Genomic DNA, 16,989 nt, shown 5'->3' on the forward strand with positions numbered 1-16,989 from the left:
AATGACATAATTAGCATTGCCGACACATCACTCTCCATGAGGAAAACACACACAAACGCACAAAGACCTATGGAACTTATAGAGTTACTGTAGTTCATTAAGACAAAGCAAAACAAACCTACAGTACATGACATATCCGGAGGCCAACCAAATGCAAGGAAGAGGTTGCGCGTGTAGATGTAGCATTGCAAAGCTACCGCTAGTTTACCAAAGTTCACGTAATTTTGGTAAATAACAGAAAATCTGTGCCAATCTATCGTAACTTTGGTAATTTATACTTGAATAACTTACATCTTTGTATTGATATATAGTATACATCTGTCCATATTGCGCAGGAGTTTCTAATAGACCATATGGTTCAAAAGAAAAATGCCTAATGAATGAAAAAAACTGGCATTATTTTCAAGTAACTCTGCAACTCTTCAAACTATTGACTTTTTTCACTACTGTCACCAGTTTGACAACATTTCTTTTTTTTTTTACAACAACAAATACATACTGACAGAGTAAAATAAATCATGGGTATTTCATGCTGAAACCCTCATATTGAACACCAATGGTATTTACAAAGTTGATACTAAGTTACTAAGTTATTTTTAAAATCATGTTTTACAGCTTTGTCATTCACATCATTCACATTCATCATCTTATTTAATTATTATGTGATAAGGCCACACAGAGAGCCAGAGAGAATTACAGACACCTGTGATAATCTGAAGTACCCAAAAGGGCCACTAGATGTCTTGTGATAGATTACATAAAATCCCTGAAAGATACCAAAATTCTGGTAGCTTACTGGTAAACGTCGAAGGTTTCCAGTAATATACCCTCCCGTTGCAACCTTATGTAGGATGAATTTGGCTGTATCTTTAACCTCTACTGTCGATCTATCCATCCAACTATACAGAATACACAATATGTTGTGATCTACCTCTGTCAAATTTCCATTCAACTGACTGGATCGTCTTCCCGTGGGCCTGTATTAATGACCTGTCTATCTAAAATCATGTGATGATGTACAGGTACGGTCCATTTCCCACAGTCATATCCTACCACGATTTTTCAACAGAGCATAAAATCTATCATTTGATTGCTTCAGATGGAAGAGATGACATGCCATTGCTCAAAGGCCCACCCCGGTGGCGCTGTGGTGCTGGGACCTAAACAACACTTTCCTTTGACCTTGCTGCAGGTTGATGCGTTGGCCAAATGTCCCCTCGCTTAATGTTGCTCACAACCATCAAGTGACCCTTCAACCTGGTTGGGCCACTTTCGTTTTACGTGGAACCAGAGAAATCTTTTAAAACTGCAGGTAGCTTCAAACTGTTGTAACCTCCAATTACAACAGTTATTTATCCACAGAATCCTCAGTGCTGTAATCAAGGCCTTCAAAAATACATTCAGAACTGGCACATTTTGTCTGGTACGTTCAGGATTGTGTTGAAATACCATACATTATTATGTTGTATTCAGCCAGAGACTAGATGTAGGATCTTAATTTATGCCAGTTTGTTACAGAAGGAAAATAAATTCAAGCAACAAAAGAGTGGTCAAATGAAGATCCTACATCTGTAAGTAGCCAGCAAGGGTGGAAGTAAGGAATTACAAATACTGTTGTTCCTGTACATGAGTAGCTTTTCTGAGTACTTGTACTTTGAATATTTTTCAAAGTCAGTCATTTTACTTTTACTTAAAGTACTGTATGTTTTAAATTAAGTATTGTACTTCTCTACCTTTAAAAAAAAAATCCGTTACAGAGTACAATTTTGCTAACCATAATAGTAGATCACGAGGGCATGGAAAGCTGTCGAGAGCCCTTCGGAGGCAGAAAAAAGCTGCTCATCTTTGTTTAGTGTTTGACCAAATTTCACACATCACGCCAATACAAGCCAGTCAAATCAAGCTGTACATATGGTCGGAAGATTTTCAAATAGGCAAAAATAATTGATTTAGTTTGAGACGTATCGTGAAAGAGATGAACGTTTTTTTTTATGTGTGTGTGAAAACAATGGAGACTGAGGATACTGTTTACCAGTTCTCCTTCCAGGACAGGTGATGCAATGAAGGATACAAAATGTAGCTATGGATGGCTTTAGCAGCTAGTATAGCTAGCTATCTAATAGTCTGACTTATGCAAATGTAGATAACGTTCATCTAAAAGCCATAGACTCAGTAGTCTAACTGTGCATACAACTGTTTGAGTCTACACAATAGGTAAAGCTAGACATGGACTCATCTCAACATTAGACAACGTTTTAGGTTTGAGGACATCTGACAAACTCAATTCAGTCTCAGTATCTGTGAATAACCGGTATGGAAAGTCTGTGTTTGGGCTATTGTAATATTAATGATATGACATTGCCACCTAAAGCAGAATTTGCTGAAATATTCAATAGGTGTATGTTGGTTATTTGTAATTATACAGGATTGGTCTACCTGAAGCATCCTCTTGACACAAAGACATAGGAATAGAGGCACCATTCATCTGATTAAGAGGATTTTTCTTCATCACTGATGCCCAAAAGGTCACCAGGTACAGGGGAGCTGGATGGGTACCTTGCCTGTGTGTCAGACAAGAAGAAGATGGTGCCGACAGACATGGCAGCTCTGCTTCTAGCTCCTAAGCAACTTTTTTTGTGTGTTATTTCTTACATTATTAGCCCAGAATGTTTTTTGTGCTATTACATACGGCCAGGAATAAGTTTTGGATATCACAGTGACAGTAACTCACCAGAATTATGACCAGAAATACGACTTTCCCAAATTAGATCCCTTGTCTGTACCCCCAGGGCAATTTAACTCATCCCAGAGGCTGCTCCAAGACGCTGCCGGTGGAGAAGATGTATTCAGAGTGAACTTCTAGTCCGACTCAGGAGGCGTGCACACCATCCACCGCTTCCGAGTATAGTACTTGATAATGTTCAGTCCCTGGACAACAAAGTGGACGATCTCAGGGCGAGAATCTCCTTCCAGTGAGACATCGGGGACTGTAACATACTCTGTTTCACAGAATCATGGGTCTCTCCGGATATACTGTCCCCATCCATACAACCAGCTGGGTTCTCAGTACATTGTGCAGACAGGAATGAAGTACTCTCTGGGAAGAAGAAAGATGGTGGTGTATGTTTCATGATTAACTACTCATGGTGTGATTGTGATAACGTACAGAAACTCAAGTCCTTTAGTTCACCCAACCTAGAATACCTTACAATCAAATGCCGTCCGTATTACCTCCCAAGAGAATTCTCTTTGGTTACAGTCACAGCTGTGTATATTCCTCCTCAAGCCGATTCAACGACAGCCCTCAAGGAACTACACTGGACTACACTGAAAACCACATATTCTGAGCATTATTTGTAGCTGGGGATTTTCACAAAGCAAATTTGAGGAAAACGCTACCGAAGTTCTACCAACACATTGCCTGTAGTTCTCGCTCATCCAAAACTCTCGACCATTGTTACTTCTCCTTTCGGGATGGCTACAAGGCCTTACCCCGCCCTCTCTTTGGCAAATCACATCACGACTCCTGCTCCTCCCGTCCTATAGGCAGAAACTCAAACAGGAAGTACCTGTGCTAAGGTCTATTCAACGCTGGTCTGACAAATCGGAATCAAGTTTGCAGTCGACACAACAGTACTAGGCCTGATTACCAACAATGACGAGACAGCCTGCAGGGAGGAGGTGGGGGCCCTGGTGGTGTGGTGCCAGGAAAATAACCTATCCCTCATCCCTCAACGTCAACAAAACAAAGGAGCTGATCGTGAACTTCAGGAGACAGCAGAGGGAGCACGCCCCTATACACATCGACGGGACTGCAGTGGAGAAGGTGAAAAGCTTAAAGTTCCTTGGTGTACACATCACTGACAATTAGAAATGGTCCACCCACACAGGCAGTGCAGTGAAGAAGGCGCAACAGCGCCTCTTCAACCCCAGGAGGCTGAAGAAATTCAGCTTGGCCCCTAAGACCCACTAACTTTTACAGATGCACAAAGCATCCTGTCGGGCTGTATCACCGCCCGGTACGGCAACTGCACTGCCCGTAACTGCAGGGCTCTCCAGAGGATTGATGCGGTCAGCCCAACGCATCACCGGGGACACACTGCCTGCCCTCCAGGACACCTACAGCATTCAATATCACAGGCCAAAAATATCATCAAGGACAAGTAACAGACACATCTCAACATCAACTGTTCAGAGGAGACTACGTGAATCAGGCCTTCATGGTTGATTTGCTGCAAAGAAACCACTACTAAAGGACACCAATAAGAAGAAGAGACTTGTTTGGGCCAAGAAACACGAGCAATGGACATTAGACCAGTGGAAATCTGTCCTTTGTTCTGGCCTCCAGGACACCTACAGCACACAATGTCACAGGAAGGCCAAAAAGATCATCAAGGACAATATCCACCCGATCCACGGCCTGCTCAGCCCGCTATCATCCAAAAGGCGAGGTCAGGACAAATGCATCAAAGCTGGGACCGAGAGGATGAAAAACAGCTTCTATCTCAAGGCCGTCAGACTGTTAAATAGCCATCACTAGCCGGGAACACTGGTCACTTTAATAATGTTTACATACTGTTTACTCATTTCATAATAATATATTGTATTCTACTGTACTTTAGTCAATGCAATTGCGACATTGTTCATCCTAATATTTATATATTTCTTAATTCCATTATTTTACTTTTAGATGTGTGTGTATTGTTGTGAATGGTTAGATATTACTGCACTGTTGGAGCAAGGAACACAAGCGTTTCGCTACACACACATATTTAGCAGATGCTATTGCGGATGTGACCAATACAATTTGATATGATTTGATTTGACAAGATGGACTTGCTTCATTACTTTCCATACACAGAAAGGAATTAAACTCCGCTTTCAGATGTGTGTCCCTCAAACTGAACAGAGGCCTGCCTTCCTCGGCGGCCTGTGAGCATCTTTTTTTAACTGTGTTGGACTGCTCTGCAAAGAGAGCCAGGACAAATTCTATTCACTTGGAAAATCAGCTCCTGCTGAAACTGAACAGCAAGTTCAGAGAGAAGTGAAGGCATTAGAACAGAAATCTTTAGTTTTTGCTCAAGGAACACTACACAACCGGATGTTCTCTGTACATGTAGCCTAAATGTAGTTTATCAATTTAATGCAACATCTATAGCCCCTTCTCTATTTCAGCAGGGTTTGCTCATTAATCTTTATTTCCATGGTGTTCTGTTGTTGCCTCCAGAGCTAATTTGACATCAAATCTTTTAGGTAGGTCCATTGTGCCCTGGCACTGCCCTTGTGTCCTTGTATGGGTGGGTAGGTGAGTGGTTGAGTGAGTGAGGGAGGGAAAGAGAGAGTGAATGAATGAGGAAAAGAGCACGATTGGGTGATTTTTTTCGGTGTATGTACTTTATTTTGTATTACTTCATCATTGTATAATTCATCAATACTTTTTAATTGCTTTGAATATTTTCAAATATGAATTGTATTGACAAATCCTTTTTTATTTGCAGATGTGCCTTGCTGCAACTCAAACAATACATTTACTTAGTTCATATTGTACATTCATTTCCTCTCTTCTTTTTAAATTGTATTGCATGGAAAAGATCATGCGTAACAACGTTCAGCTAACCTTAACATTGCGCTTATAGCTCATTTTGCTCTTATTTTAAAAGTAACTAAATTACTTTTACTCTGTACTATTTAAATTAGCTGCTTTCCCCTTGTACTAGAGTACAATTGTAGTAAATTAACAGCAGGCTACTTCTACTTCATAGGATATTTCAGTACTCTTTCCACCACTGGTAGTCAGGGAGATATTTGCATCCACAAAATAACCAATTTTAACAGAGCGAGTGGTGCTCTTTGCATTTGGACTAGATTGAGGCTTATTTCTCCCAGGCTTGTGCTGGAAATTTTTCCACTTTACCGGGTACTTCAAGTTCTTATTATCATCTCTAAGTCACTCAGCCAAATATTTGCACTTGAGGTATTAACACAGGGACCACTTTCTCAAGCACTGAGGATAAAATTAGTCTTGGGTCACCCCGGCCCTCCATAAAAACTAGAGCCAAACTGGGACCTTTCAGATGTGTTTCTTCTTCACATTTACAGATGCAGGATCTTAATTGAGCCAGTATGCTACAGCAGGAAACAAATCATTCTGCAACAGGAAATGTGAATTGTTATGTGGACATTTTCTGTAGGGGTTGATACATTTCTCGTTAGGGCAAATCAAGTCTGACATTTTAAAGCGGAAATGACAAACTTTAGAAGCCTTTTTAAACCTTGAATACACTACAAATTTGCATTTCCTGCTGAGCAGGAAAATTCCCAGTGACAAAATTGTGATCAAATTAAGATCCTGCATTTGTATCCTGCATTTCTGCTGGAGAGAAGCAGACCCACTTTTCCCAAATCCAATGTCAAACCCCTTAAGTCCTCATTACACAAATCCATGCAAAGCCTGGGGCACTGGAGTAGTAGGTGTAGGAGAAGGAGGAGAATGAGAATCTGTGGGGGAGTTTTGGGACTAAGCTACATGGTCATCATGAGCTGAATGCAGTGTAGTGGTACCACTGGTGCTGCTGCTGTAAAGTTCTACATCCGGCATTATGCTGATTTACCAGCCCTGTGCACTGTGACTAATGGGGGGTGTGCTCCCTGTTTTATCCATGGGACCTCTTGTGGTTAAACCTCTCACAAGCCACCCTGCTGCCTGCATGCCTGCCTGCCACAAACCTCCTAGCCCGGCCTTACTGGCCGTAATATATGGCCAGATTGATTTGTTTTATGTTTATACTCAATCGATAAGTGTAGTTTTATGTGACATTTTCCTTTATCACACACAAATGGAGGCTTTCAAGGAAATTCAACTCTGATTGTTTGGCACTGCAACAATGGTGGTCTGAAAAGAGTTTAACTCTGAAAACAACATGCATGCATTTAGTTAAACTGGCTGGCTGCTATATGGTATAACATATTTAGATTTACTGTAGCTCTGGGGTTTGCATTTTGCATAATAATATCATGGTGTTGTTCTTGTTGGATTTATCATTTGAGATCACAGGAGGTTGGTGCCACCTTAATTGGGGAGGATGGGCTCTTGGTAATGGCAGGAGAGGAATTGGTGGAATGCTATCAAATACTCAGATCCAGCCATTATTATTATCCGTCCTCCCCTCAGCAGCCTCCACTGTTTGAGATGATGGCTTACACCTGACGTTATTTTCCCGACACAAAATACCTTACAAATAGTCCTCAGTGGAATTGTAGAAATATTTATTTCCGCAAATGTTGTGCTCAGGTAAATGTGCAAACACACAAACATGACCTCTGCCATTCCATCCTTAGACACGTCCTGTTCTCTGTAATGGCCTCCCACTCTCCACCGGATTTACCTGCATGTCACTGCATCTAGATTCCAATTTGAGAAGACATCTTTCATAATTCATATATAATGCATTGACGAGGTTCTCTGCACAATCTGTGGTGCATTTACATAGTCCCTTGAGAAATCTGATGGATCTGACATGAAGCTATTCTGCCACAGCCAATACATGTTTAAACAGCCACAATTATTGCCCACGGACAGTTTTATCAAAAGATTTATATTGGAAAGCCTCGGTCACTCTTGGACTCATTTTGTATATTAGGAAAAAAACAGCAAGTGAATCAAGGAGTCATGGCGCACTGAAGGTAATTGTGGGTTTATTTATGGTGAGACCTCGGCCTCCTTCCCAGTCTCTGTCCCCCTCCAATGCTTTATGTACATGATCAATTATTTACCATGCAGTTTTCACAAGCTGTACCTCCCGCCATGCAGACGCAAGGGGTTGTCCTACTCAGGGATATACAGCAGCACACTGTCACTATCCATCTCCCTACCCTGCTGGGGATGGAAAATTCCACCCCCCGACTCCATGGTTCCAAACACGCCACAGTGTTCAATCTGGGGTATCATGGAATCACAAGGAAGGAATACACTTACTGGAATCTTCTCAGAATGTTGGGACACTATGTAACCGATGTGAAATGGCTAGCGGTGGTGCGCGCTAATAGCGTATCAATCGGTGATGTCACTTGCTCTGAGACCTGAAGTAGTTCCGTGGCTTTTGTGGAGCGATGGGTAACGATGATGATGGGTAACGATGATTCGTAGGTGACTTTTGTCTGTGTGCAGAGGGTCCCTGGTTCGAGCCCGGGTTGGGGCGAGGGGACGGACTAAAGTTAAACTGTTACATCTATATACTGTACACTGCCTCGCCCATATGCAGATGTAGAATCTTAATTTGAGCCCGTTTGCTACAGCAGGGCAATAATAATTATTGGACATTTTTGTAGGGGTTGTGACGGAAAATCAGGTCTGACATTTAAAAGTGGAAATTACAAACTTCAGAAGCCTTTTTAAACCTCAAACACACTACACGTTTTAAACGTTCTGTATTGCAGGAAGGTTCTCCTGCAACAGGGTTTCTCATATTAAGATCCTACATCTGTACTATGCTGAGGGATTCTGCCCAGATTACAGATGGTGTCAGATGGTTCTGATTGAGAACACAACAGACATTGATGTATGAGGGGATGGAATAGGAAAATACAGCAGTTATGAACCCTGTGGATGAATGGAACTATATTTCAATATGTAATACTGGCCTGTCAACGAGCCTTACTGTATTAGGCAAGCATCTATCTGGTTCACTAGGTGTGCATTGGGAAGATGAGCACCTAGTATTTTCATCCCTCCATATGAGAGCTTTGATCAGATTTGCTATAGGCTATACTTCCAGAATGCAATTTCATTGACGAGTGCTCAAAATATCAAAGGTTCAGAAAAATAGGAGCATGCATATGCATATATACAACACATTGTAGTGATACTGTTACTAACATATCATACTATACAAACTAATCCCACCAATTTACAGTACGTCATTACCAATGTAAAAGAGGGAACAAGATCCTCTCTGTCAGTGTTCCATCCTACCCTCTTGTTCTGTTTGCAGCAGCCCATAATTCCCCACCATTGATAGGAGATGGTTATGAGGGGATGTAATAATAGCAGCATGAAGATGAGAGGAGTGGATGTCAGGACAAAATGAAGAGCAAGAATCCTGCAGCTCCTTGAATAAGAGAAGGGGAATAATGATCAGAGGCTTATTTTGACATGTTGCTGACTCAGCCAGTCGTCTGCTGTGGTGGCTCAGTGGCTGCTAACAACATCAACCGCCTGGACAGCACTGCTGAAATGTGGGATAATTGCTTTGAGGAATAACTAGGCCCTCTTTTATGAGGTTTTTATAAATAGAACGGTTCTGAGCTTAGCTAAGAACAGTCCTATATCCATATTTTGGGGAATGTTCTATGCTCCCTAATGGTCTAGCTTTCTTTTCTGTGATTATTAGCGAGCTGGACACAGTCAAGAACCTGTATGAATGAAGATCCATTATAATTTCTACACAATTTTGATTTGGGTTTAGTCATTTTAAAGTATGTTGAGTTTTGTTTTGTATTATCTTTTTGACCTCCTATGTTTGACATCCCTGCTCTAGGCCTGCATACTCTAACTTGTTTCTGTTGTTGTGATCTTCATATCCTTTTCTTCTAAACAGACTTGCAGTCAAAAACACTGCCATTGTATCAGTTTGCATCTGTGCTTCATAGCCTACACAAATGCAGCACGAAGTCAATTAGAATCTAAGACATAGCTAAGCATTCCACAGGAGGCAGCTCTGTCATTAGCTGCATAATTTCTCCAGGCATTGTTAAATAATGTCCCCCGGTGGTGTGATCCGCCCAACCACCCTCCCAGGCAGGCAGACAGCAGTACAGTATGCGTGTACATCATTAATACATGACGATGTCTCCCGCTTCCCTGTGACGGTTACTATGGTGGTTGTTCTGGTTTACTGAACAGTTGTCCAATACACAGCAGACCTGAAAATCTCCCTCTGTAAATTGCCTGGCAATTTCAACTACTTGATTCATAGAATTCCTGCACCCCCACATGGAACATGCAAATGTGGCTAGTGGAGATTCACCGCCACTCGTTAAATAGTTGCTCATTTTATATAGCTGTATTTTCAGGTGTGAGCATGAAGTGTGCCGGTGTTGGGGGTACAAGATTAACAATGCGTTTCTTTTCTCAGTTTGATGCATATTGTTGGTGATGATAAAGCACATCTAACTAGAGAAATGTTGAAATCCAGTAATGACCAGAAAAGTAACAGGCCATAATGGGCTCTAGTTGAGTGCTCCATTCCTACTAATTACCAGGAAGAGTAATGACATTTAAAGTGACCTTATATGCACAGCTGTCTCCACAGACACTGCCAGACTCATGCTGGAGGCATCTGTCAAACAATGTCACAAGTGCTTTTTTTCCCTCCACATTTTCCTCTGCTATTAATGTTATTGTTCCCTGGATGCCCAAGATGCATTTACTGTAGCAGTCTTCTTCAGCATAATCACAGACTTGAGCCATATGTTTGCAAAAGTTTCTGTTTCTATTACTATCAGCCATCACTTACTGGATGTCTGTGGATTTTACAATGGGGGCACTAGCCACCCCTGAAATATGATTAGCCACGGTGCCACCCCCCCATTCTCAATGGTTCAGAATTCTGTCGATCTAGCTCAGATTGAAGAGGAAAAGGCAATGCGTTAGATCTGGTTTGCCCGTTGGGTGGAAATATTTTTTTCTCCGCTCGAGCGAGTTATTAGCAAGATGTAAACGCTGCCGGCACTGATCCAACACCCCTGGCAGGCTAAAACATCTGCGCTTTTGTCATAAGAAGAAACACTTTTTGAATCACCGAATGGATGCTGACAAGTTTAGGAGTCGGGCGCAACATTCAGCGGAAAAAGTGTCAGTCTTTTGTCCATTGTATGTTCAAACTCAATTATTATACACGGAGCATAAAAAATATTAGGAACGCCTGCTCTTTCCTTGACATAGACTGACCAGGTGAAAGCTATGATCCCTTAATGATGTAATTTGTTAAATCCACTTCAATCAATGTAGATGAACGGGAGGAGACATGGATTGTGTATGTGTACCATTCAGAGAGTGAATGGGCAAGACAAAATATTTAAGTGCCTTTGAACAGGGTATGGTAGTAGGTGCCAGGCTCACCGGTTTGAGTGTGTCAAGAACTGCAACGCTGCTAGGTTTTTTTCACATTCAACAGTTTCCCGTGTGTATAAAGAAAGGACCACCACCGAAAGGACATCCAGCCAATTTGACACAGCTGCAGGTGTATACAGTGTATATATACACTGAACAAAAATATAAACGCAACATGTCAAGTGCTGGTCCCATGTTTCATGAGCTGAAATTAAAGATCCTAGAATTTTTCCATACTCACAAAAAGCTTATTTATCTTTGTGCACAAATTCATTTACATTCCTGTTAGTGAGCATTTTATCCATTGTCAGGATAATCCATCCACCTGACGGGTGTGGCATTTCAAGAAGCTGATTAAACAGCATGATCATTACACAGGTGCACATTGTGCTGGGGACAATAAAAAGACCACTATAAAATGTGCATTTTTGTCACACAACACAATGCCACAGATGTCTCAAGTTTTGAGGGAGCGTGCAATAGGCATGCTGACTGCAGGAATGTCCACCAGAGCTGTTGCCAGAGAGTTGAATGTTTGTCTACTATGAGCCACCTCCAACATCGTTTAGAAATTAAGTCTGTAATAAAGCCCTTTTGTGAAGGATAAACTAATTCCTAATTGGCTGGGCTTGGCTCCCCAGTGGGTGGGCCAATTTAATTTATTTAAATTGACTGATTTCCATATATGAACTGTAACTCAGAAAAATCTTTGAAATTGTTGCATCTTGTGTTTATATTTTTGTTAGTATATATATATATATATATATAAATAAATAAGGTACCAGTCAAAAGTTTGGACACACCCACTCTTCTTTATTTTTACTATTTTCTACGTTTCTACGTTTCTACAAAAAAAAGGGTTAAACAAATCAAAATATAGTTTACATTTGAGATTCGTCAAAGTAGCCACCTTTTGCCTTGATGACAGCTTTGCACAAGATTGGCATTCTCTCAACAAGCTTCATGAGGTAGTCATCTGGAATGTATTTCAATTGACAGGTGTGCCTTGTTAAAAGTTAATTTGTGACATTCCTTTCCTTCTTACTGCATTTGAGCAAATCAGTTGTGCTGTGACAAGGCAAGGTTGGTATACAGAAGATAGTCCTATTTGGTAAAATACCAAGTCCATACTATGGCAAGAACTAAGAACAAATAAGCAAAGAAAAATAACAGTCCATCATTACTTTAGGAAATTAAGATCAGTTCAACTAGCTCATGAGGACCGGCACAGGAAAGGAAGACCCAGAGTTACCTCTGCTGCAGAGGATGAGTTAATTTGAGTTACCAACCTCAGAAATCAGCAATTAATTGCACCTAATAAATGCTTCAGGGAGTTCAAGTAACAGACACATCTCAACATCAACTGTTCAGAGGAGACTACGTGAATCAGGCCTTCATGGTTGATTTGCTGCAAAGAAACCACTACTAAAGGACACCAATTAGAAGAAGAGACTTGTTTGGGCCAAGAAACAAAAGCAATGGACATTAGACCAGTGGAAATCTGTCCTTTGGTCTGCCCTCCAGGACACCTGCAGCACACAATGTCACAGGAAGGCCAAAAAGATCATCAAGGACAACATCCACCTGAGCAACTGCCTGTTCACCCCATTACAATCCAGAAGACGAGGTAAGTACAGGTGCATCAAAGCTGGGACCGAGAGACTGAAAAACAGCTTCTATCTCAAGGCCATCAGACTGTTAAACAACCATCACTAGCACATAGGCTGCTGCCTACATAGAGACTTGAAATCATTGGTCACTTTATTAAATGTATCACGAGTCACTTTAATAATGTTTACATATCTTGCATTTCTCATCTCATATATATATATATATATATATATATATATATATATATATACTGTATTTTATATAATCTATTCATCTTGCCTATGCAGCTCTGCCATTGCTCCATATATTTATATGTATAGATTCTTATTCCATTCCTTTACTTAGATTTGTGTATTAGGTAGTTGTTGTGGAATTGTTAGATTACATGTTAGATATTGCTGCAGTGTTGGAACTAGAAGCACAAGCATTTCGCTACACTCGCAATAATATCTGCTAACCAAGTGCATGTGATAAATATGATTTGATGTTCCAACCAGCTTGTCTTTGTGAGATACAGAGTAGGTGAACTGATGATCTCTGCATGGGTGGTTCCCACCGTGAAGCACGGAGGAGGAGGTCTGATGGTGTGGGAGTGCATTGCTGGTGATTCTGTCAGTGATTTATTTAGAATTCAAGGCACACTTGACCTGCATGGCTACAACAGCATTCTGTAGAGATACGACATCCCATCTGGTTTGCGCTTATTGGGACTATCATTTGTTTTTCACGGGAGAATGACCCGAAACACACCTCCAGGCTGTGTCATTTTAATTTTTAATTTTACCTTTATTTAACTAGGCAAGTCAGTTAAGAACAAATTCTTATTTTCAATGACGGCCTAGGAACAGTGGGTTAACTGCCTGTTCAGGGGCAGAACGACAGATTTGTACCTTGTCAGCTCGGGGATTTGAACTTGCAACCTTCCGGTTACTAGTCGGTTACTAGTCCAATGCTCTAACCGCTAGGCTAGTTATTTGACCAAGAAGGAGAGTGATGTAGTGTTGCATCAGATGACCTGGCTTTCACAATCACCCGACCTCAACCCAATTGAGATGGTTTGGGATGAGTTGGACCACAGAGTGAAGGAAAAGCAGCCAACAAGTGCTCAGCATATGTGGGAACTCCTTCAAGACTGCATTAAGAAGGAAGAAAATTCTACAAATGAACTTTTAACAATGCACACCTGTTAATTGAAATGCAATCCAGATGACTACCTCATGAAGCTGGTTGAGAGAATGCCAAGAGTGTGCAAAGCTGTCATCAAGGCAAAGGGCGGCGACTTTGAAAAATCTAGAATAGATTTCATTTGTTTAACACTTTTTTGGTTACTACATAATTCAATAGGAGTTATTTCATAGTTTTGATGTCTTCACTATTATTCTACAATGTAGAAAATAATATGAATAAAGAAAAACCCTTGAATGAGTAGGTGTGTTCAAACTGTTGACTGGTACTTTATGTCAAAAAGTGGACTGGTCATATGGAAGGCGAACCTTGGGCTAACTGTAGCTTAATGATGCCATGGGGCTAGCTAATGAGCTAGCTAGCTTGCTAACTTCAGCAGACTAGCTAAGAGGACAGTTTTCAAGCTAACTAGCTAGTAAGCTAATGTTATTGTTTTCCTATCATTCATTTTGAAGTTATAAATTATTTGTTTTTGTGTGTACTGGAACAAAACTATCTTATATTTTTGGTTGTGATGGGGTATCTGCTAAGAATGTTGCAATAAGCCCTTGAGCCATCTAGCTATCTAAACTCCTCTTACTGTCAACTGCGTTTATTTTCAGCAAACATAACATGTGTAAATATTTGTATGAACATAACCAGGTTCAACAACTAAGTCATAAACTTAACAAGTTCCACAGACATGTGACTAACAGAATAATGTGTCCCTGAACAAAGGGGGGGTCAAAATCAAAAGTAACAGTCAGTGTTGTGGCCACCAGCTGCATTAAGTACTGCAGTGCATCTCCTCCTCATGGACTGCAACAAATTTGCCAGTTCTTGCTGTGAGATGTTACCCCACTCTTCCACCAAGGCACCTGCAAGTTCCCAGACATTTCTGGGGGGGAATGGCCCTAGCCCTCACCCTCCGATCCAAGGGGTCCCAGACGTGCACAATGGGATTGAGATCCGGGTTCTTCTCTGGCCATAGCAGAACACTGACATTCCTGTCTTGCAGGAAATCCCGCACAGAACGAGCAGTATGGTGTCATTGTCATGCTGGAGGGTCATGTCAGGATAAGCCTGCAGGAAGGGTATCACATGAGGGAGGAGGATGTCTTCCATGTAACGCACAGCGTTGAGATTGCCTGCAATGACAACAAGCTCAGCCCGATGATGCTGTGACACACCGCCCCAGACCATGACTGATCCTTTTCCTCCAAATCGATACTGCTCCAGAGTACAGGCCTCGTTGTAATGCTCATTCCTTCAACGATAAACGCAAATCTGACCATCACCCCTGGTGAGACAAAACCGCGACTCATCAGTGAAGGGCACTTTTGCCAGTCCTGTCTGGTCCAGCAACGGTGGGTTTGTGCCCATAGGCGACGTTGTTGCCGGTGATGTCTGGCCTTACAACAGGCCTACAAGCCCTCAGTCCAGCCTCTCTCAGCCTATTGTGGACAGTCTGAGCATTGATGGAGGGATTGTGCGTACAGGATGGCAGTTGTTGTTGCCATCCTGTACCTGTCCCGCAGGTGACAGGTGTGATGTTCGGATGTACTGATCCTGTGCAGGTGTTGTTACACGTGGGACGATCAGCTGTCCGTCCTGTCTAGCCTGTAGCGCTGTCTTAGGCGTCTCACAGTACGGACATTGCAATTCATTGCCCTGGCCACATCTGCAGTCCTCATGCCTCCTTGCAGCATGCCTAAGGCACGTTCATACAGATGAGCAAGGACCCTGGGCATCTTTCTTTCTGTGTTTTTCAGAGTCAGTAGAAAGGCCTCTTTAGTGTCCTAAGTTTTCATAACTGTGACCTTAATTGCCTACCGTCTGTAAGCTGTTAGTGTCTTAACAACCATTCCAAAGGTACATGTTCATTAATTGTTTATGTTTCTGTCACGGTGAGTGAATGAGGACCCAAAAGCGAATTAACTTAACAGAGCTTCTTTAATAACCAAACATAGGTAGGTTCAGACAGACCGGCAGATTCCGACAGGACAGGACAAGGTTACAGCAAACATGACGATAGTCTGGTTCAGGCATGAAACACAACAAACAAGAATCCGACAAAGACAGGAGCAGAAACAGAGAGAGATATAGGGACCTAATCAGAGGGAAAAAGGGAACAGGTGGGAAACGGGGTGAATGGGTAGTTAGGAGGAGACAAGGAACAGCTGGGGGAAAGCGGGGGAGAAAAGGTAACCTAATACGACCAGCAGAGGGAGACAGGGTGAAAGGAAAGGACAGAAAGACACAACATGACAATACATGACAGTACCCCCCCACTCACCGAGCGCCTCCTGGCGCACTCGAGGAGGAAACCTGGCGGCAACGGAGGAAATCCTCGATCAGCGCACGGTCCAGCACGTCCCGAGAGGGAACCCAACTCCTCTCCTCAGGACCGTACCCCTCCCAATCTACGAGGTACTGGTGACCACGGCCCCGAGGACGCATGTCCAAAATCCTGCGGACCCTGTAGATGGGTGCGCCCTCGACAAGGATGGGGGGGGGGGGGGGAAGACGAGCGGGGGCGCGAAGAACGGGCTTGATACAGGAGACATGGAAGACCGGGTGGACGCGACGAAGGTATCGCGGAAGAAGAAGTCGAACTGCGACAGGATTAATGACCCGAGAAATACGGAACGGACCAATGAACCGCGGGGTCAACTTGCGAGAAGCCGTCTTAAGGGGAAGGTTCTGAGTGGAGAGCCAAACTCTCTGACCGCGACAATATCTAGGACTCTTAGTTCTACGCTTATTAGCAGCCCTCACAGTCTGCGTCCTATAACGGCAAAGTGCAGACCTGACCCTCTTCCAGGTGCGCTCGCAACGTTGGACAAAAGCCTGAGCGGAGGGGACGCTGGACTCGGCGAACTGAGATGAGAACAGCGGAGGCTGGTACCCGAGGCTACTCTGAAAAGGAGATAGCCCGGTCGCAGACGAAGGAAGCGAGTTGTGGGCGTATTCTGCCCAGGGGAGCTGTTCTGACCAAGACGCAGGGTTGCGAAAAGAAAGACTGCGTAAGATGCGACCAATAGTCTGATTGGCCCGTTCTGCTTGACCGTTAGACTGGGGGTGAAAGCCGGAAGAGAGACTGA

The sequence above is a fragment of the Oncorhynchus mykiss genome, chromosome 4, assembly GCF_057628025.1.
Source record: "Oncorhynchus mykiss isolate SJ-2025 chromosome 4, ASM5762802v1, whole genome shotgun sequence".
NCBI classification, from domain to species: domain Eukaryota; kingdom Metazoa; phylum Chordata; class Actinopteri; order Salmoniformes; family Salmonidae; genus Oncorhynchus; species Oncorhynchus mykiss.